Source organism: Martes martes (genome assembly GCF_963455335.1).
Source record: "Martes martes genome assembly, chromosome: 14".
Taxonomy (NCBI): Eukaryota; Metazoa; Chordata; class Mammalia; order Carnivora; family Mustelidae; genus Martes; species Martes martes.
The window spans coordinates 65,981,662-66,004,486 of record NC_137902.1 but is presented as its reverse complement, the minus strand read 5'-3'; the positions used below and the strand labels follow the sequence as shown (position 1 = coordinate 66,004,486).

Here is a 22,825-nt window from a genome sequence, read left to right as displayed (position 1 = left end):
TGCCTTCTGCCTTATGGTCCCTCATTCTGTCACTGCCCCACCATTGCCCCAAACTGGTGGCAACAATGGGCCAGCATGGCTGAGTTTCCCAATCAGGGAACCAAATGTTGTAGAACCTGGACTGGATCCTGGTGGAAGAACCAAGCGGCACTTGGAGACTTTGGAGGATCAGAGGTTTATTTAACACCAGTGGGCTCAGATGAGGTTGTTCTCCAAAGGTCTGAGCACCGAGCTCAAGCAGGGAGGGGGATTTATACCCTTCTACTTCCGCATACTTGGTACTGTTGGTGTGCACAGGAAACAGGGGAGGAAAGAAGAACCCAGAAGGGCTTTGAGACAGGGACTGGATTTCCCTTGCTGGTTTGGTCAGCCATCTTAGAGTACAGTTTTTCCCAATCACAACCATCACCATTATTTCAGGAAAGAAAGAGCATTTAACAGAAAGAAATTTTAAAATAATGACCAATCCTTTTTTTTTTTTTTTTTAATTTATTTATTTGACAGACAGAGATCACAAGTAAGGAGAGAGCCAGGCAGAGAGAGAGGAAGAGAAGCAGGCTCCCCGCTGAGCAGAGAGCCCCACGCGGGGCTCCATCCCAGGGCCCTGAGATCATGACCTGAGCCGAAGGCAGAGGCTTTAACCCACTGAGCCACCCAGGCGCCCCATGACCAATCCTTCTACAAGAAAATCAACTTGTATTTGCTATATTGTCCTTAGTTTTCTCATTTTTTTGTTCGTTTTCTGTTTTTTTTTGTTTGTTTGTTTATTTTTAGGGTAATCCTGAAAAGAACAAGTCCTCAGACCCAAATTTTGGAACCTGAGGAATTAAGGATATAAATTTCCTTCCCAAATTTCTGTTCTCTGGTTTCTAGAATAAAGTACTAATCATGTAGAATTGTTAATGTATACAACAAGAGATCTGGAAAGGAAATCAAATGGCCTAACTTTGTTGTGGAAAGATTAAAAGCCAAGTCAAACCTTTCACTGCAGCTGGTCTAGTTTAGCATAAGAGAGACTTGGGGAGTTTAAAAAAAAAATCCTGCAAGGCTTAGATCAGTGCCATTCTGATTTGGTCTTGGGTGGAGCTCTGCTATGGATAGATTTTTACAGTTCAAATGAGCATCCAGGATTAAGAACTACTGTGGAAAACTCATGAGCTTTGAAGTCAGGTTTGAAATTTAAGCCTAACCTCATCACTTACTATGTGAACTTAGCAAGTTATTGAAACTTCTGGACTTCAGTTTCCTCATCTGCAAAGCAGGGATTATAAAACCTATTTCAGTGGATCAAATAAGATCAAATGAGATAATATAATCCTTTGGTAAACTATAAAATGCTGTGCAGTAAATGATGTGATAATGTTCTTATCATTTATTATTCCAATGAAGGCAGTGAGGCCATCAAGGCCTTGTCTGTGTGGAATAGAAAAACACAGATCTGACTGTAATGGGAAAGAGTAAAAATAAAGATTAATTGGGCTTTGAGCATTTGGCAGAGAAATTTCAACTTAAAACAAAAATTTTGTATTACTCACCATAGTGCTGAAAATAATCATGTGCAAGAGCTATGACTGGGTAGGTATTCTCTTTTTATTGGGTACCTACTATGTTGGTGCTAGGTGCTTTACCTGTGTTCTTTAGAATTCTCAAAATAACCTCACAAAATAGACCTTATTATCATATTTTAAAAATGAGGGCATACCTTGGGAAGCAAAAGTAACTTATCATCTTACCCAGCATATAAAGAACAGAACCAGAATTTAAACTCTGGTCTGTCTGGCTCTTACTCCCGCATTCTTTGTGTATATCAGGACACCAGAGTGGCAAGCCAGCTTTTGTTTGGTCGATAGTCACATTAACACCTTATTTTTAAAAAGATTTTATTTATTGGGGCACCTGGGTGGCTCAGCGTGTTAAAGCCGCTGCCTTCGGCTCAGGTCATGATCCCGGGGTCCTGGGATCGAGCCCCGCGTTGGGTTCTCCGCTCAGCGGGGAGCCTGCTTCCTCCTCTCTCTCTGCCTATCTCTCCCCCTACTTGAGATCTCTGTCTGTCAAATAAATAAATAAAATATGAAAAAAAAGATTTTATTTATTTATTAGAGAGAGAGAGAGAGCACAAGCAAGGAGAGTGGCAGGCAGAGGGAGAGGGAGAAGCAGGCCCCTAGAGGCAGGGCTTGATTCCAAGGCCCTGGGATTGTGATCTGAGCTGAAGGCAGATGCTTCACCAACTGAGCCACCCAGGTGCACGTAACACCTTATTTTGTAAGTGAAGTTGTCAACTTTTAGAAGAGTAAATGTATTTTAAGCCAAATAATACAGGCTGGGTGGAAATAAGACCTGCAGGTGCACCCAGCCCTGGGGTTTGGTGAGGCCAAAGGTCATAGGATGCATGTGATCTAGGAGTGTTCTCCTTCCCTCCCCCATCAGGTAATCCTTTCAATTTCTCTGTGTGGTTCTTATGAGTATGACTAGCGAATAAAACAAAAGGTTGTTTGGCAGCAATTCAAAATGTTCTCTGTCCAGGTGTTCTTGCGTTTCCCCAGGGGATTCACCAAACTTGAAATACCTTCAGGACCCAAACAAATGAATGACCTGTCATGGGGTTTTAGAAACTATGGTCAGCAGCTGGGGAAGATATTTTTAGACAAAACACTTACTTAGAGTCCCTGGAATTATACCACTCAAATGTATCCTATTTCAATTAATAGTGGTTTGTTAGAAGGAAAAAGAAAAGAAAAATGAGAGACACTTCAGTATTGAATAGTTGGTTTTCAACGAAAGCAAGGATGTCAGCATCACAATTTAAGATTCAGTAGCCACAGGAGCCTGAAAGCAGTGCCATGATCTAAACACAACTCTGATTTCTAAAATAAAGTATTAATTGTGACTCAAACAGTGTTTGATACTCTAGAATTAACTCTTCCACTCTCAATGGGCTGCTTTCTTCTATCCTGCTTCTAACTGCCTCTTGACTCTTTTTTCTACCTGCTACCTCCTCTCTCTGAGATTTCCTACTTGTTTGCTCTCTGCTTACTCTGAACTGTTAATGCCATCAAAATGTTCCCAAAGATGGTTAGACTGTTGTGAACTACTACCTTCTGAAATGCCCCTGCTGGACAGAGGTCTCAAGGAAGACCACCTCAAAGGCCATGGACTCTAGGTAACCGTCAAGCCCTAGTCAAACTAGGTATAACCAGGTTAAGTGGAACCCATGGTACAAAGTGAGTGACTTTTGGGTGAAGAACCACTAAAAAGGTGATTACAAGAATGACAGGCACTTAGTGTGAACTGTTAAATACACATTCCATGTGGACATAAGCCTTCTCTACTTCATATCTGATTCTGGTTCAGATATACTACTGAGCAGAGCTGGGAATACGGTGAGGAGGGTGAGGCAAGAGAGGCCTGGATGCAGAATTTTAGGAGGCACTCATTCTCAGGGTTACGCAAGAGCAGAATTGGAGCCTAAGAGTAAATGTTTCCTTAAATTTCCCACCCAAAGGACTTCATTTGCCTCTTGCGGGTTTTGGCCCTGCTGCTGAGACAATGTCCTTTGTTTTGACTTCCTTTTACCTTCAGCTTCAAAAACTGGTGCATAGGGTTGCATTTTCTATGGAAAAGTAACATTTAGTAAGTCTTCCGGAAGGAATCCTAAAAAAAGAAAAAAAAAAGACAACTACAGGTTTTACTTTACCTTGATAAGGGTTAAGGTTTAATTAATGATAATAGGGAGTTTGGGAATTTTACCATCAATCTTGTTTCCTGCTGTATTGAGAGGGATATAGCAAACAACACACACAGTTATTTTCTGAGCTGAGCTTCAGTGAACTGCACAAATTTGAACTCTGTTTCAGAGGTGAAGAATGAAATGTGTTGTGGGCGGAGGTCAACTATTCTTCACAGAACGGAAAAACAAAGATAATTTTTTTTCCGATGGATCACTTAAAATATTTGAATCATTTGGTCTGCAAGGAGAATTATTTGCATACAAGCTATAAACTGTTGGAAGTAACTGCTGTATTCACACAGTGATAGCGTAAGGGGCACATCTCAAATATATTGGACTTGAAAGTTAACCAAATGGCAATTACAGGGAAAGCATTAAAAGCAAATGGCAATTTTCTTTCCTAATAAATGAAATGGGCATCATAAAAGCTTTCTTTGGTAAAATATAATAAGACCTGTAGGGAGTGTAACAACCTGATTCCCCTTTAGCCATTTGTTTCTTTAGCTGGCAGGAGTGCTAGGGGCTGAAAGTTCAGGACAATGCCCCTATTTGGGGAATTGCCCTCAGGCTGCTGATACTACTTTGCCCAAGGGTACAGCTCCCCCAAGGGAGCAGCCTGCATTCAATAACTGGCTGATGCAAAGATTCAGAAGCCTGAACCTCTTGGTTCTATTATAGGCATCTCTGAAGGACAATCCTGCTTGCAGAGCCTCCTGTGGGCTCACTGAGGACATTGTAATTGCATTGCAATTCAATCTCCTTCTGCCCAATTCTTCTTACCTTACACCTTCACAGGTGTTTTCCCTGAAAGTATTCTTCAAAAAATCTCTCACAAGACAATCTCAGAATTTTAGCTTCTGTTTCCTGGGAACCCTGATCTGTGACAATTGGAAGCAGAAATTATCCTAAAAAGCAGACTCTAAAATGAGATTTTGGAGTTGGGTAACCCCCGAGATGAAGAGCAATGATAACGATTATTTTATATGCCTCCCATGAATAAGTAGGAACTATGTCTCCCAACCTTAAATTTGAATGAACTCGTGACTGCTTTGACCGGTAGAATATGGTGGAAGTGATCCCATGTAATTCATGAGAATATGTCAAAGAAGGCCATGCAGTTTTTCTCATTTTGTTTACTTTTTTTAAACAATAGGTTTTTAAAAAAAGATTTTATTTATTTGAGAGAGTGAATGAGTGAGAGACAGAGAGACAGAGAGAGAGCATAAGCACAAGAGGGGCAGAGGGAGAAGGAGAAGTAGACTCCCTGATGAGCAGGGATTTCCCCAAGAGGAGCCTGCTCCCAGGACACTAAGATTATGACCTGAGACAAAGGCAGATGCTTAACTAACTGAGCCACACACGCACCCCTAAACGATAGATTTTTATTGTGGTCTACTTTTGTTTAACCATTTTAATTATTTAAAGTATACAGTTCAATGACAGCCTTACATATTCTTGAAACTTTCTGCCACCATATAAAAAAAGTCAATTACCTTGAGACAGCCATGCTATGAGGAACCCTGTCATATGGAGATGTCCCAGATGAACCTAGCTTTTCAGTTATCCTAGCTCAACTGCCTAATATATGATGGAGGAAGCCTCCAGATCAGTATATCTCAACCTCAGTGCTATTTGCATTTGAAGCCAGATAGTTCTTCCTTCTGGGGGACTGGCCTGTACATTGTAGAATGTTTAGCAGTATCTCTGACTTCTATCTACTAGATACCAGTAGTATCTATTTCCCCTGGTTGTGGCAAACAAATATGTCTCTATCATTTCTATGTTCCTGGGAACAAAAATTACTCCCAGGTAGGAACAACTCCTTCAAATAAACTTAGCTCTCAGATCTTTGAGTAATTCCAAGATATTTGAGGCTTCCCTGCTTATATATCTAACTTCATGAAGCAGAGAGAAACAATTCCTCCCTACTATGTCCAAATTCCCACCCTATAGAATCTTTAAATATACAAAAATTATTGTTGTTTTACAGCAATAATTTTGTTTTTTTTTTCAAATGCAGTATTAGATAAACAGAACAAGGGATTGATAATAATTATAATGACCATGAAATTGGATGACTATAGCTGGACAATCAATACATTGGAGAAGATAATGAACACTGAGAATGTTTAATCACAAATTGAAAAGTGAGTGCGAAAGCCAGAGGTTCTCCTTTGCAGCATATAAAAATATTGTCATCTCCAGAAAGCTGAAGATCAGTTCAATTATAAAAGTAGCAGAACTATAGAAGGGGCTGTGTTCTCAGATTTGGCAAGTTTTCAATGCCAAAGACAGGGACATATTTGGAGGGATGGGATGCTGAGACACAGCAAGAGGAAATCTGCGTTGATAATCCCAAAAGTCTTGAATCCCCCGATTCTCCTTTACCATCTGGGCCTGAAAAGAGTGTCCCAATCACCTCTTGTTGGGTTCAGTGCTCTCTATTGGCTTGAAGATTATGTAGAATCCCTTGCCTTGACATCACTTCTTTCCTTGGCCACCAGGTCAATAAATATGGCCCAGCTATGGAAGTGCTGGGTCTGATAAGAGAGGAAAGGGGCTATGGTGTGAGGAGCTGCAAATCCTAGCCAACATGTGACAGCAGGAACTGGGAGAACATCCATAGAACTGGATCCCAAAGCTGCTGGATCATTCAGCAAAGAACATAAAGGCAGATAAGGGAGTGTTTTATTGGGGGCACTTTTGAGTAACACAGGTTTTAACACCCTGAAAAGTACTTTAGGAAATGGTGTTAATGTTATCTTTGAGGATGGCTCCTAGGATCTTGGAGGAAGACCACACTAGTTAAAAATGCCATACCTACCACGGCAATGGATAAAGTGTCAAAAACTAAGTGAACTGAACATACTAGAGTGGATAGGCCATGGAATTCAGGAGAATGCATCAGCCCACTTTGTTCTGTGGGAGAGCCCAGAAGATTCTGTATTCATCAATGACACCAGAATATGCCAATGAAAAGGGAACAGTGGTAACAAAAAGCTGAGTTATTACCCTCCTCTGTAGGTCATGGCTGAAGGTATGAGACGCTGTGTAGAACTAGGCCCCCTAACAGCAATGGAGTTGATAAGAGATTGGTCTCTGGAGACTGATTAGTATACCACTAGCTTCCATTCAATGTCAGTGATAAAGAATTACTATGAGTTTTAAATTAGAATCAACTATGTCAAACTGTTTCAGAAACTATAAAATGTTATTCATATAAAAGTCCAAGATTGTTATCTATTAAATTATGAGCCTGAGTCATGTTAATACCGTTTCTCAAACAGTATAATGCCTAGCAGGTAGAAGAGGCTCAGTAAAGGTTTGTTCATTAGATGACCGTGAAAATTGACCATTAACATGCCAAAAAGTCTCAGATATGTTGATGACATGAAAAAGGTAAAATAATTTATTATTAAAGTTACCTGGCAACCATCAATCCACATGCTTATCATTGTGCAGCCCACTCAATTCAGTCAAAAATAAACATACATTTTTAGACTCTACTTTTGAACATGAACACTGTAGTCGGAGATTATATTTGGTGAAACTAGACTCACAGCAGATACAGCAAGAGAACAAGATGAGAACATAGTAAGTGTTCTGTCGTTCAGAGACTGTGGGGAACAATGTAGCTTGACGTGGCCGTAAAGGCTTCCAGGAGAAAGTGGGATTTGGGTTGGATTTAAATGAGAGGAGAGGACACTGGGCAGAGTGGGTGGCATTGAGGTGGTAATGGGGAAGAGGCAGAGCGTGAGAGGTCAACTAGACTAAAGGCCTAGAGGCAATTTTGAGCTGGAGGGCTTATGGCCAGAGAGGAAACAGATTCCACAGAAACTCTGGTGGAGTGTATGCTGAAGAGCAGGGGAAGACATACTAAGGTAAAAAATGAGGAGTCACTGAAAATTTTTAAGCATTAGAGGTAGTCATGTATTGTTTCTAACTCAGTCATTTACCCCTGTCACTATACAGTTTTTTTTAGGAACCTCCAGTTACCCAGATAAATCATTCAGTGCATTTTAAGATTCCTCTGTATTTTCCCTCTATGTGTGTGGCTTTTATGATGATGCTTAGTCTATGTCATGTGAAGATAAAATTAATGTATTTTCTCTATTTCTTCAGTATCTTGCAGCTCATGTATAAAAATGTGAAGGAAATGACACTTAGCATCCATCTTTGACCTCCTTCATCAGATCCTTCTCATTGGTTGGGTTCATTCCTATTTATTATGATCATCACTCTGCAATTGCAGTGAGCTCTTTTTGATCTAGTTATTATTCTTTCTAACTATTTCTTTCACTAAAGTTTTCTGAGGTAAAGCAGTAAAGGGCTTATTGAAATTTAGAATGGCCAATGCCTAAAACAATATTTAGAAATTATCTCGTCAGCCAAATTGATTCCTTATCATATGTTAAAAACATGTGCCCTATTAAATCAATTCCCTAGCTTACATATTCTGCAGAATATATAATTTGTGAATTATTAAAAGTGTCCTTATATTTAAAAGTGTCCTGAAACTTAACAGCAACTTTTGCTTAAAGGACACAAAGAAGAAAGGATGGGAGGAAAGTAAGAAGGAAGGCAGGGAGGGAGGGAAAGAGGTAAAGAAGAGTCATGTCTAACATGGGGTCTGTCAAGTCACTGAACTTTTCCTCATGTGTATCTGTGTGTTTGTCTTTATGTATTAGGGATATATTTGGGAGGGTTATCTTTTAGTGGCTAGTTTTGCTTAGGCAATATTCATGGAGTTTGGCTAAGAGATATCTTGGGGAAGATTCTGTCTTTTTAAGGTAGAATAGATTTCTCTTTTCACATTATCTCAGGCCTTCAGGGTAACTGATAGACACCAGAGTATACACTTCTATGCAAACTGGTAATCTCTGTGATCTGAACTATAACTTTTTTTTTTTTTTTTTTATGAGTACTACTCTCTGGAACGGATTTCTTCAATGTATGGGTGACAGTGTTCTTTGCAGCATCTTTGTCACTTGCATTTTATTTGTTTACTTAAATCTCCTGTCTATCTATCTATGTCACGTTAATGTGAGATCCTAAGTGGTCTTCTGAAGGGAAATGCATTTTCATGAATGGACTAGTTCTATAATCTCTGACTAAAATTTGCCACTTTGTAGTTTGCTACCTCAAATAATATGGCAGTCCACAGAGGCAGAGACTAAGGCAACACTACAGTGATTAAAAACCTTTAGAAATCTGTAGTTTGTGTCTTTATTTATAATGATAAGTGAGAGATTAAGATCTGAGATTCATTCAGAGAGTTGGGAGAACACAGAGTTCTTAACTCCTGGGTTAATGGATTTTTCCTGTCTTTATCTTTTCCTTTACTTCCTGAATGTTTCTTACTTCAGTGCACTCAGTTGCTTCCCCCTCACACACAGACATCACCACTGGGATGATTCTGTTAAAACATTTATCTTAGCACGCTCTAATGTGGACTTTGCAAATATCAGTGGGTCAGATAAATTTCCATTGGAACGTTTTCTGAAAAAGGCCTCCCCGGCCACCTTATTTTGAATATATAATATTTTTATTTATTTATTTATTTTTTGAATATATAATATTTTTAAACAATATACAACAATATATGTGCCTCCCCTTTTTTATAATAGTCTTATCACAAAAACTCTTTTTTTTTTAAATGAAATTCAATTAGCCAACATATAGTACATCATTAGTTTCTGATGTGGTGTTCAAAAATTCATCAGTTGCCAGAAAACTCTGAATAGGCATTTTGACTCTGATGCCCTCAGATGGTTAAAAAAGTTCTTTTTTATGGCCTTCTATTAACTAATCTTCAGAAGTGAACTATTTTTCAGTTTACCAAAATGAAAGTGCTATTATCTAAATACTTGCCTACCCCTCACCACTCTTCCTAACCAAGCATAAAATTTGGATCATGGATTTTGGGTTGTCCATTTCCCTTTGTAAAACTCTCCCCTATCTCAAATTTCACCATTATTTTGGATTGGTTAAATATACAGATCTTTAGAATTTTGGTGTTACTGACAGAAGACAGATAGCTTTTCATTAACTCCACTGTTCTGGAATAGCTCTTCGATGATAGCCTTTCTTATAGACCAGAGAACTTCTTTTTCATTTTGACTTTTAGTCCTGTTAACCTTGAATCACACTTGGCCCAGGTCAATGACATCAACGATTCAGTGAATTCCAAATTATACCTAGCAGCCAGACTGACGGACCATTAACTGAAATAAACTGCCCTGAGGGTGTGGGTTGTATAGGGGAAACAAAACAAAAAGCCAAAATTCTATACCAGGTATAGGTCCAGAGACTCCTTGATTGAAATTCTGTCAGGTTTTGCTGCCCATACTGAAGACCATTTTGTTAGAGGAATAAAAAAGCTAAAGTGCATATAAAGTCATATTTTTGAATGGTTCTCTATTGTCTAATAGTTTAACACCATGATTTTCTATAGATTTCAGGGTTTCTCTGAATTACATTTTCATTAACCAGTTTCACAGGCCTTTCTGTGTTTGCAAAAGTAAATATATTTTCCTTGTAAAAGCATAAAGTAAATCACTTATAATTCTATCATTCAATGATAACAACTGGTAATATTTTGATGTATACCCTTCAGAATTTTTCCAGGCACATGCACACATATGTGCATATTACAAGGTGAATCATACTGGTGATAATGCTGTTTTCGCTTAATCATGCTTCTGTATCAAAACTATCAACTTTATGAATGGTCTCATTGAATTCTGTTTTATGAACATGGCCCAATATCATTGACTTGCACTTATATTTTAGTAGCTTCTAATTTGAAGCTGCTAGAAATAACACTACAGTGACCATTCTGTTTATTCATCTTTGCCCATTTTTCTGATGCTTCCTTAGTATTAATTTCTGTATGTTGAATTTCCGGATCAACAGGAATATATATTTTAAGATTTGGAATATATACTGCCAAATTGTCTTCCAGAAAAATCTGTGCCAATTTGGATTACTGGCAAAAGTAGAAGAGGACTCTTCCTCACAGTGCATACCATGTCTACAATGAGATTTAGTGTTCCTTTTACACTTACTAATCTGAAAGGTGACAAGGGAGTTTTGCTACTTCAGTTTGCTCAAATATTGGTAAGGTTGAGCGTCTTTCCATGTATGTTTTGGGTTAAGCCTAACTAGAAAGTGAAGAGGAACTTAAGTGAAAATTGTGTCTGAAGTTGATTTTACTGAACTGAAATAAGTATGATAGAATGCACTATTTGAGACTATTAAATTAATAGAAATTAGGTGAGACTTTTCATTGCTGAGCCTCTTGGTAATAGGTGATGTTTATTGAGTACTTGTTTTATGCCAGGAATTTTTCCACTTTGTGGAATTTAGTCTTCATAACAATGTTATGCAGCAGGTATGCTATTTTATTCATTTCATCAATGAGGAGACTGAGACATAAAGATGATAAGCAACTTACCCAAATTAAGTAAGCGGTAGAGCCAAAATCTGAACTCAGGTCCTTCCACTAAAGCTCAGGCTCTTAAACTCTGTCATTCCAGTATTTACAAGCATATATACCCAAGATACTTGGTAGAAGATTGCTAATAGTACTATCTTCATCTATACCATATAAGTTATTAATAAATGCTTTATTATTAAAATAAAATTAATAAAATACACTTCTTAGAATTTTTTTCAGAAAAAATTTTAAATTAACTTACTTTTAAATCTGATGTATATATTTATATATAAAAAGCTAAAATTACATATATAACTAAAATCTGTTGTCTGCATTTGAGGCTGAATATGAAAATATTCAGAAATATGGATTTAAGCATTCATAAATTTACATACTTTAAGCTAAGTGTTGAAGCCTTCACGGGAAAACAAAGCTATTTTTTTGCTGACTTCTATTCTGCCCACTAATGAACTAGTTTTCTCGTTCCATAAATACCTGAATTTTCAAGCTGAACTGTTATTTCTTGAGGTTGGATTGCATACCCAGGGCTACAAGATTGGATGTGAATATCTAAGACAAATTTATGCTTAAAAAATATTTAAATGCATAAGCAAACGTGTGTATGGTTGGTGATACATAAGTAATGAAAAGGCTGCTACCATGAATGACAGGAAAAGTCAGGATGAAAAATTACTTGATATTGGCTTATGGTAATGAGGATTGGAAGATGAAAAACACAGTTTTGATTTAGAAGACCAATCATTCAACAAATGCCAGAACATACTAATTATTTACCTTAAACCAGCACAAAGTAAGAGGCCTGAGTTCCAATGGGCAAAGACCTCCTTATCTTTGATGAAGCCATACTGTTCAATCACTCAGGCCTCACCGAATGTTTTAAGTGCATCCTACAGTCACAGAAATCGATCTTTGCTTTGGATTTAGCACACTTTGATACCACCTCTTTCTTGACCTTGCTGGGATTACAATTCACTCTAATATAAGGAGGCTCTAGTTTATTTGTGCCAGTAATGCTTGGTTTTCTAAGTTTGATTTAGAGATCTGAGAAAGGCCCCAAGTGATTATCCTTCGAGTGGGATATGTAACCTACATTGCATGTCATAGTACCCCCATTTACATATGAAGACATTCAGGAGGAAGACCCAAGATCCTTGCATTCAAAGAGTAGAAAAATTGCTTGGGAGACTGGCAGGCACTTTCTCTGTGATACTCCTCTTCCCTCCTCCAATTCTTGCTCACTTCTTAAATACTTAATGCTAAAAATCTTGGCCATAAAAATATGATAAAACTAACTACAGCAAAAAAAGGGGGGGGCAGCTCTACTGATACCCTTGGAGATATTCTACTTATTATACTGACCCCAGAGGAGATGAATAAGATACAATCACTATTATTTTATTTTATTTGTTTTTAAAGATAATATTTATTTATGTATGTATATGTGTATGTATGTATGTATTTACTTATTTATTTGAGACGGGGGGGGGAGAGAGAGCACACAAACAGGGAGGAGGGTCAGAAGGAGACGCAGACTCCCCGCTGAGCAGGGAGCCTGATGTGGGGCTCCATCCCAGGACCCTGAGACAATGACCTGAGCTGAGGTAGAAATTTCATGGACTGAGCCACCCAGGTGCCCAGTCCTATCATTTAAAAAATTCATTTAAAAAAAAAATTTCATTTTTTACAAGATATACATCTCAGTTAAGATATGAGCTTTATACAAATTCTCTTCCTAATTCCAATTACTTCTCCCTTCACCTGGTACAGCTAGTGAAAATTTTTGTCGTTATCTCTTGCTTTATTTTTATAACTCCAGAATCCCCTTTTCAGTATTAGTGTTACAAAATAGTTTGTTTTTCTTTTACTGTCTCAATGAGATGGGCATGTAGAAATTGTGAGCATTAGCCTCGACATGGTCTCTTTTTCCCAGAGGACTAATACAAACAACAATAACCAACAGTTACATAATAATGCTACTCTGAGTCCTAAGTGCTTTATTTATACTTCAGACTTCCTCTTCAGTGTGGTTAGTGATTCAGCATGCCAGAAAAGCATTATTGAAAACTTGTTATTAGTTGGCTAGGAATTCTGTGGGGCAATTATAATTCACCCTTGTTTTGGCTATGGATTGATGCCATCTGGGAACAACGTTTCTGGTCCTGAAATCCTGACTGAGACTTCCAGAACAGCATGAGTGATTCCAGCAATCAACTAATTAGGTGATACCATTTCCTCCTTCCAGTCCTGGGATATATGGCAGGTAGAATTCTGGACACAGGAGCTGGGCAAAGGCTGAGAGTAAATAAGGTTATGTATGAATCTGCATTACCATGAGAAGAGTCATTCCAGATACTGTTTTCTGTATTAACTCACTAAAATCCCAAGGCAAATATGCTTATTATAATCCCTACTTTTCAGATAAGGAAACTGAGGCATTGAAGGTTAAGCAATTTCCCCACGTAACTAGTAAGTGATGGAGCTGGAATTCTAGGCGAGCAGTCCAGCTCCACTCCACTACCCATTTTATCTTTGTTTACCCTAGTATTCTGAAGGGCAGACCACATGCTTATCTAATGTATTATTATCTAGAACCCACCCACCAGAATCCTTCAAGTATTTCGCTAATGGTAGAAGGATTTACTATTGATGTAGGCGACGAAAGAAGATGGTGCCATCTCTGAGAGGAAATGAGAAGAGAGAAATGGCCTCCTCTCTAATGTTAATACCAAAATGGAGCTTTGGGAAGGCTAAAGCTGGTGAGGGCTGACTCAGGAAGCCTGTAAAAGCCAATCTACAGTTTGTGAAGAGTTAGACCAAAGTCCCTAGAGTCAGACCCATCAGTATTCCTGCAGCATGACAAACCCAGCAGGGTTCCAGAATGCTAACCAGTAATTATAACTGTGCTACGGTTAGTCTTGTTTTCTTTCTTTGCCTGAAAAACATAAATGGAATCATGTTGCCATTTCTTTTTATTCTTTATGTCTTCTTGCTGTTAGGTTCTTTCTTTCTGCTCTTTCCCTGCTGTTAGTAAGATGAAAAAGGCTGCATATTCCAAGGCTTTCTGTTGACCTTTGAGACTTCAGAGTCTCCCACAAGGGAAAGAAAGCATCTCTGAAATAAATGAGAATTCATGAAATATCTCCAGCTTGTGGAGGAAACAAACGACTCTGGGTTCTTTTCAACTCACAGCACACAGCAGGCAGAAAAGCAGCAATTTGAGATTTCAGTGAGGCTGGGAGCCTCACAAGATAATGCTGAGGGTTGGCAGTCAAAGACTAGTGAAGTATTAGTGCTACAAGTCTAAAATGTTCATACTTCCTAGGATTTGAAAAAATAAGGCAGCCATAAGCTTATTAAATTCAGGTAGTCAACAGAATTTCTTTTTAATTTATCAATTTGGGGGGGCTTTCCCTTGTTTTGGTTTGGCAAAAAGACAAATTCCTAAAAAGTTCTAAAGAGATAAAATATTATGCCATAAAGGAGAGGCAGCATAACATAGTTCATCAACTTGGAAGGAAGACAAATTTGAATTGCAGATCGAAAATTTAATAATTCTATTTTCTTGGAAGAGTCATTTAAAACATTGTTCCTCAACTATCAAACTTGTTTTCCCCTGTCTATTTTTACCTGTCACACAGGTTTAAATCTAACGTTAAATATGTAGTTCTCATCATGGCCTTGAAAATATACTTATCTCACCTTATTCCTGATGAATTTCCCTTTCCCTTCACTTTGTTCTAGCACAATTTCTTCCTTGTTCTTTACACACACCAAGCACAGATCCACCTTGGGGGCTGTGGACTTACTGTTTCCTCTGTTTGGAATAATTTACGCACTAGCTCCTTCACTGCATTCGTTTTTAATTTTATCTCTTAAGAGCAGTCTTCCCTAAACTAGTTATCTAAAAAAGTACCACTGTCATTCTCAATTCCCTTACTTTTCTTTATTTTCCTTCTCAGCTCTTATCTATATCTGAAGCTGTATTTGTTTATATGGTTGCCATTCTCCTCCACTACAATATAAACTACATGTGCACATATTTCTAGTCTCTTTTGTTTGCCACTCTATGCCAAGTGTCTAGAACAATGCCTGGTACATAAAAGGCATACCACCATTATTTATCAGATGTGTCTTGGTCTCTCTCTTTTCAAAGTGAAGATAGGGAAAAAAAAAAACAAACCCAAACACCTCATTGTAGTGTTTGTGAAGGTTATGAATACGTATTAAATGGAATCTCAAGTCCCCTAGCACACTGCAGCAGAATCTGCCTGTGCCTCCTCCTTTTCTTCAGACTTACCAATTGTGTGTACTCTGGTGGACTTCCAGCTGCTAATGAATGTCACTCTTTGCCTAAGGTTTATTTCTAAAGCCTTGAAAAAACAGAAGTAACACTCCCACCCAAATCCCTCAAATTGTAATTCTCAGGTGTTGGTGCATAAATATTCCAATTTCCTCACCTCTCATTTTGCACCCTTCCCAGAGTTTCTCCATGGGATCAAGCTCTAGCCAATCGTAGTGGTAGCTAGCTTGATAACACATTCTTTATTGGCTGCCTTCTCTTTCCTTAACATTTCTCTACTCCCCTACTATGGTTTCCAAATAGAATAATTGCACTGAGTCACTGTCTAAGGATCTGCTTCTGGGGGAACTCAAACTGAAATATTTAAAAAATGGTAGTCTGCCAGGTGGAAGTCAGATCTCTTGACATAAAATATGTGCGTCTGCATAAATGTTTGTCATTACACAGAACTTAATAATTATTAAAAATAATAGTGTATATCTCTGACATTTAGCTCATGCCCAAATATCTTACATTGCAGTTTTTACCTCTGTATTATATACTTATTTTCTTATGTTCTTTCCATAATGATTAAACATGTTTGATTATTTATTTCCAGAATATTCATTTGATTGTCATGTGGTTCTCAAACCTGGCACTATTTCAAAATAATGTGTAATAATAATTCATCATAATATAAATTATATGATCATAGAGTTTATTTTTATCTTAAAAGCCCCTTTTCTCTGTTTTGTTAGCATTTAAATCTTTGGGGTGGGGATCAGATATTGATACTTTAAAAAATTTCCCCAATAGTCTCCTATGTAACTAATATGGCCCACTCTGCTAAGTCATCCATAATTTCCCCCTTTTCACAATTTCCATAACTTTCTTTCTCTAGTCAGAGTTCTCTGCAGTTTTATAAGATCATAGAGTTTATTTTTAATCTTAAAAGCTTCTTTTCTCTGTTTTGTTAACATTTATGATTATCAGAGTTTTAAATTATATGATTTTTAAGATTTTACTTCAGTCATTTAAATCTTTAAGCATTAAGATATTGCAACTCAATAAATTATTGATTTCAAAGCATGTGAAATATATTTAAAGTTAATTTAGACATTTTAATCTTCATTTCAAAAATATTAAGCATTAATACAATGTGGTACTGACATAAGGATAGAAATATAGATTAATAGAAAAGAATAGAGCCCAGAAAGAAATCAATATGATATTCGACAGGGGACATCTGGTTCAACATGGTGACATAGGAAGATCCCGAACTCACCTCCTCACACAAGACACACTCAATCTACAACTATATATGAAATAATTTCCTCTTTAAAAAGCTAAATTCTGGCTACATAATGACTATATGTTGGGTAAACATGAAAAAAAAAACAAAAAACATGAGAGCAGATAGGAGAGGCTGGGACACAATCTCATCATAAACTTGACAAAGGTGTCAAGGCAATGCAGTGAAGAAAAGAAAGTCTTTTCAACAAATAGGGTAAGCATACTGAATATGGATAGGCAAATATATATATATATTTAGTCCAAGTCCTTTGGAACTAAATAAAGTTTGACTCATAACTTGAAAATTAACAAAAACAGACACAAACACAAAAATTAAGAAAAGTGCCCCAACTGCAAGAACTTGAGCTATAAAACGTCTACAAAAAAAAATTGGAGAAAATTTTGTGACTTTGGTTTAGGCAATAATTTCATAGATACACATTAGAAATATGATCCATAGAAAAAAATCAGTAAATTGTACTGTATCAAAATTCAAATCTTCTGTTTTTCAAAAGACACCACTAAAACAATGAAAAGATGAGTCACACACTTGGAAAGGATATTTGCAAAACGTAAAGAAGGTAAAGAACTTATCTAGAATATAAAGAATTTTTATAATTGAATAAAATTAGGACAAATAATTCAAGAGAAGAAGTGAGGGGAAAAAAAAAAAAGTTCAGAGACCCAGTTCTCATAAATGGGCACTGCTTACCTTAATCTGTTAGTATTAGTATCATCATTTCTAAATTAACCTTTGTAGGTTTCACGTGGTCATTGGGTTCTTTCATTTGGTTAACATGATCACATAAAAATCATATTCAGCTTAATATTGGGCAAAAATACTTAAGGAGTTTGCAAATAACGACATTTGTTGAAAGGTAAGAAAATAAATGTATAGATAAAGGTGAATCTTATGGAGATTCTCATTTACCACTGCTTTTCTAAAGGACCAATTACAATTATGTTCTAAGGAATGGGTAAGGTATCTTCTACTTCCAAACAGGGTGTAGTAAGTAGTTCATGGCTGGTCATGAAAGAATGCAGATTATGCTCCTGTGGACAACAACCAGAAAAAGCCAGATAAGGAATAAAAAACAGGGACTGACCATTGCCGCTGCAGGATTTGCAGGCCATTATATTTTGCAAGCCATGAAACATATGGAGTCTCAAATAAAACAAGTTTTTCAGAGCCTACCCAAATCTGCTTTCAGCGGTGGCTATTTGGGTTTGAAACCAAATGACAAAATGAGAAGCAGCATTAATACTAGGTCTAAGTTCTACTGCCAATAAAGGAAAAATAAGAGATGCTCATCGACAAGTTATGCTTTTAAATCATCCAGACAAGGGAGGATCTCCTTATATAGCAGCCAAAATCAATGAAGCTAAAGATTTACTAGAAGGTCAAGCTAAAAAATGAGGTAAATATGTGATGAATTTTAAGTTCTTGTTGGTGTATACAAGTGCTAGCTTTTTATAATAAAATGCCTCAAAGCTTAAAAAAAAGGGAATAAAAAACATATTTTTAAAAATATCAGAGATGTGGAAATCTAAGGAACTACTTGGTCTAAAATTCCAGAGATGGGAAGAATAATTTATAAATGAATAGACAATTAGCTATCAATTTTTCCCTGGAACACTTGTCAATTTTAGGTGTAGGCTGATAAATGGAGCTTGACCCAGGCATAAGGCTGATATTGGAGAAGGGAGAAATCAGTAAATCTTTTAAAATTAAAGATTTCAGAAGCCCCAACTACTTGGTCAGTTTTCTGCAAAAAACATTTGGTGAAATCTGAAGTAGTATGGGGGTTAGAAGCTAAAAGGAAAAAAACAACAACAAAACAACAACAACAAAAAACTACCACCAACAAAAAAACCTGACAGGCAGAATGACATTTCTTGCAGTGTTTAAGAGACAAAGATCAACCAAGGCAATCTTGAAATTAAAATAAGTTAGAGATGAAATCCTTAGAGAAAGTAGTGGATCGACACTGAAGATCTATATCCTCTTTTTACCTGTAGACACCTCTGAGGGAATGGAGAGGGAGGACACAATAGAGGCTAAAAGCCCTGATTTGGCCCTGGCATAGGCTGCTGGTGGGGGAAGCTGGTGGAGATTTTGGCATTCATATGCAGGAGAAGTAAATTGAAATGTCTCCGATACCCTACTGGTTTCCCCTTCAAGCATTTGACACATTTGAAGCTATATCAGGAGGCTAAAGATCTAAGCCGAAAAACTCTCAATAAGACAACTACTGAAGTCTTATAGAGTTAAGAAGACAAAGACTCATCAGGCTCTTTTAAAATAAAAAACCCTAGGGGACCACATCTTACAAATATCAACAAATCAGAAGTAGACTGAATTTTAGCAAAACAAGTCTAAAGAGGACTCATTTCAATTCCTAAGTGGATTCAGGTGAGTAGTCTTTTACCTTATCTAACATAGGAAATGAGAAGCCCTCCATGGTGGGCTAACATCATATGAGGGATACTGTGATTCTTTCATACACATTTTGTGGTATACAAGAAAAAGTATGAGATATGTGATATTATATATCATAATAATACCATAATACCATTTATTACCTCTAGATGAAGATAATGTAACAACAAGAACAACAACAACAACAAACAGACAATAGAAGAAGGTCAGATATTGGAGTTAGCAGATAAGAATATAAATTAACTATGATTAATATGTTTAAGAGAAAAGAGAAAAGAAGATAAAATAGATCATAGGATGGATCCTTTTCATAAGAGTATTATAATTTTAAAAAGGAAATCTAGTGGATACTCTGGAACTATAAAATATAATAACAAACATTAAGAACTGAATGGATTAATTTAATAGCTGATTAGACAGAGAAGAACCCTGCATCAGTGAATAAATCATGGAATTGGAGTCCCAGAACAGAGAAAAGAGAGAGTATAATAGTAGCAATATTCTTAAGTGTTTTATCCAAGAATCCCCCTAAACTAATAAAAATCATCTGGTCACAGATGGAGGGATGTGGGTGGGGGATAGGCTAAAAGGGTGATGGGTATTAAGCAGGGCACTTGTTATGATGAGCACTGGGTGTTATATGAAAGTGATATGTATGTGATGAATCACTAAATTCTACTCCTGAAGCCAGTATTACACTCTATGTTAACTAACTAGAATTTTAAATTTTAGATTTTTAAATTTTAGAATTTTAAGTTTTAGAATTTTAGATTAAAAAATCTGAAACAAAAAATAAAAATTAAAAAAAAATAAAAAGCTTAGCAAATATCCAGGAGGATTTAAAAAAAAGAAACTTAGACATATCATCATCAAATACCTGAAAAACAAAGGTAAAGAGAAATTTTTAAAACTTACCAGAACTTAAAAGACAAATTAACTTAAAGGATTGATGAGCTGAATAGCCAATTTCTTAACAGAAACAATAAAAACAGAAGAAAATGGGAAAAAGTTCTCTAAAGTGCTTCAGACATTTAACTGCCAACCTGAAGTTACATATCTAGCAAAAATATCCTTCAGAATGGAAATGCAGACATTTTCAGACAATGCATATTGTTAGTATAACTGTATTTGAAAGAAAAGAAAGTGGCTTTTCCAAAAGAAGGAATATGAACAAAGACAAAAACATGGAAATGCAAGAGAAAATGGAAAATACCAAAAAGAGTAAATATTTAGGAAATAGGAATAAATATTGACTATGTTAGTTGTAATGTTGATATAGTGCAAAGTAAAATTAAAACTAAATGCATGAGAACAATAATGAAAAAATTGATGATAATGAAGGATTAAAGTAGTAAAATGTTCCAAAATTGAATTGGAAAGGTAATAATTATTTGGGCAACTATAATGAATCAAGAATGCATACTATAATCTCTAAGGTACTCATAATGAAAAAGAAAATAATGTTTTAGTACATTTCTACTATTTATTTATTTATTTATTTATTTTAAAAAGATTTTATTTATTTACTGGAGAGACAGGAAGAGAGAGCTAGAGAGCACAAGTCGGGGAGAAGGAGAAGCAGTCTCCTCATAGAGCAAGGAGTCTCATGCAGGGTCCCATCCCAGGACCCTGGGATTATGACCTGAGCCTAACGCAGATGCTTAACCAACTGAGCCACCCAGGTGCCCCCATATCTACTACCTCAAAGGGGAAAACTGGGGTGCCTGGGTAGCTCAGTTGGTTAAGTGGCTGTGTTTGGCTCAGGTCATGATCTCAGGGTCCTGGGATGAGGCCCCACTCCAGGCTCTCTGCTCCTCAGGGAGTCTCCTTCTCTCTCTCCCTCTGCCCTTCACCCTGCTCATGCTCTCCATCTCTCTCTCTCTTAAATAAATAAATAAAATCTTCAAAAAAAAAAAAAATAAAAGGGAAAACTACAATAATAAAAGAGTGATCCAAAAGGACAGAAATGAAGAGCAAAAGAAATATGAAACACGAGAAACAGATATAAAATCAGTTATATCAGTAAGTAATTGCATTAATACTTTATGTGAATAATGAAGAATAATTAGATTAAATACAAAAAAACCCAACTACCTGCTTCTTATGAGTGTAACAGTTTAAGTAAATGACATTACAGAAAAATCAAAAGTGAAATGATGGGTGTTGGGCTCTAAAAAGTATAGAGTATTACTTCCACCCTTACAGTAAGAACAAGAAAATCTGGGCAATTTGTAAGTTCAGAACTTCCTTGAACCCATCTGAGAGCGAAGGTTGCAAAGTTGAAAACTAACCTGAAATATGGACCGAGATGGAACTTAAGAGCGTGCTTACTGGGGTAGATGTGGCCAGACACCAGTAAGTATTCAGCTAGAAGAGCTGATGAATTGGCAAAAGTGAGTGGCAGAAGGACACTTGTAAGACCGTGAAATCCACAGGTATGGGAGAAGGGAGGAGTTCATATTCTCTATGAATCTCTACAAATCACAGGCAGTCACTGGGAAAACTAGGAGAGTCCTGAGAAGAGTCTTTCATGGTGTGGTCCAGGCGGAGAAGAGCAGATGCTGTAGAAGGGGCACAAAACTACCCAGATGCTTCTCCTCTATGGAAAAAAGCCTTGCTATGCAGGACTAGGAGGGCAACAAAAACTGTTGCCTGTAGAGTAATGGTAAAAAACTCCTTGCTGCTGGGAGAGGGAAATAGAAAAACAACTTCTACCCCTGAAGGAGGAGCAAGAATATATGCTTGGTCCAGAATAATAGCTGGAAGATAGGCAAAAGGTTTTTAAAGGTTTTGCTCCCTAGACCCAAGGAAACAGTATATATTCAAGACCGAAGTTTATTTTCTTAAATACTTTTTATTTATTTGACAGAGAGAGAGAGAAAGAGGAAATAAGAGAGAGAGAGATCACAAGCAGGGGGAGCCACAGAGGAAGAGGGAGAAGCAGGCAATGTGGGGCTTGATCCCAGGACCCCAGGATCATGACCCGACCCAAAGGCAGACAATTAACCCACTGAGCCATCCAAGACTGTACTTTAAACAGAACGTCAGAGAATGCCACCCCTGCCCCACTTCCTCTATGAAGATAAGAAGCATTGAGTAACAGACAGTGCAGTATTGCGAAGAGAGCAGAACCTCTATGTAGTACAAATAAAGGGAAGACCTAAACCTGAGGGTGGAGCAGGGAATGAGAAACAACCACTGGCCAATCAGCCCCCAATCTAAACATGTTATCACTGGAGGAATTTGAGCCTACCATGCATTCAAAGTAAAAAAGCAACAAGAAATCTCAAACCCAAGATGATGCTTTGATTAATATGAGCTCCTGTACTAAAGGTCTAGTATGTGAAAGAAGGAAAAGTGTGCCCCTTTCTAAGCTTATAACCTATTTACCCCTAATGTTTTACATAAATCAAACACACACACATACACACACTCCCAAGAGGCAAAACAATCAACAGAATTAGATGTGGCTATTATAGAGATGTTGGAATTGTCTAACTGGAGAATTTAAAATAACTATAAAAGGCTCTATAAAAAAGGCGTAATGGAAAATGTGTAATGATGTAATAATGATAATAATTATGAGTAATTTCTTAAGGTATGGAAACTGTAAGAAAATAAAAATGG

General features: G+C 37.0%; 1 pseudogene across 1 annotated transcript; it reads left to right on the top strand.

Moving 5' to 3' along the window:
• Nucleotides 1-17,862: 17,862 nt before the first annotated feature.
• On the top strand, nt 17,863-18,175 carry LOC308354788 (mitochondrial import inner membrane translocase subunit TIM14-like; annotated as a pseudogene). The gene has a single exon. The product of its transcript is annotated as a mitochondrial import inner membrane translocase subunit TIM14-like (transcript).
• Nucleotides 18,176-22,825: the final 4,650 nt, after the last annotated feature.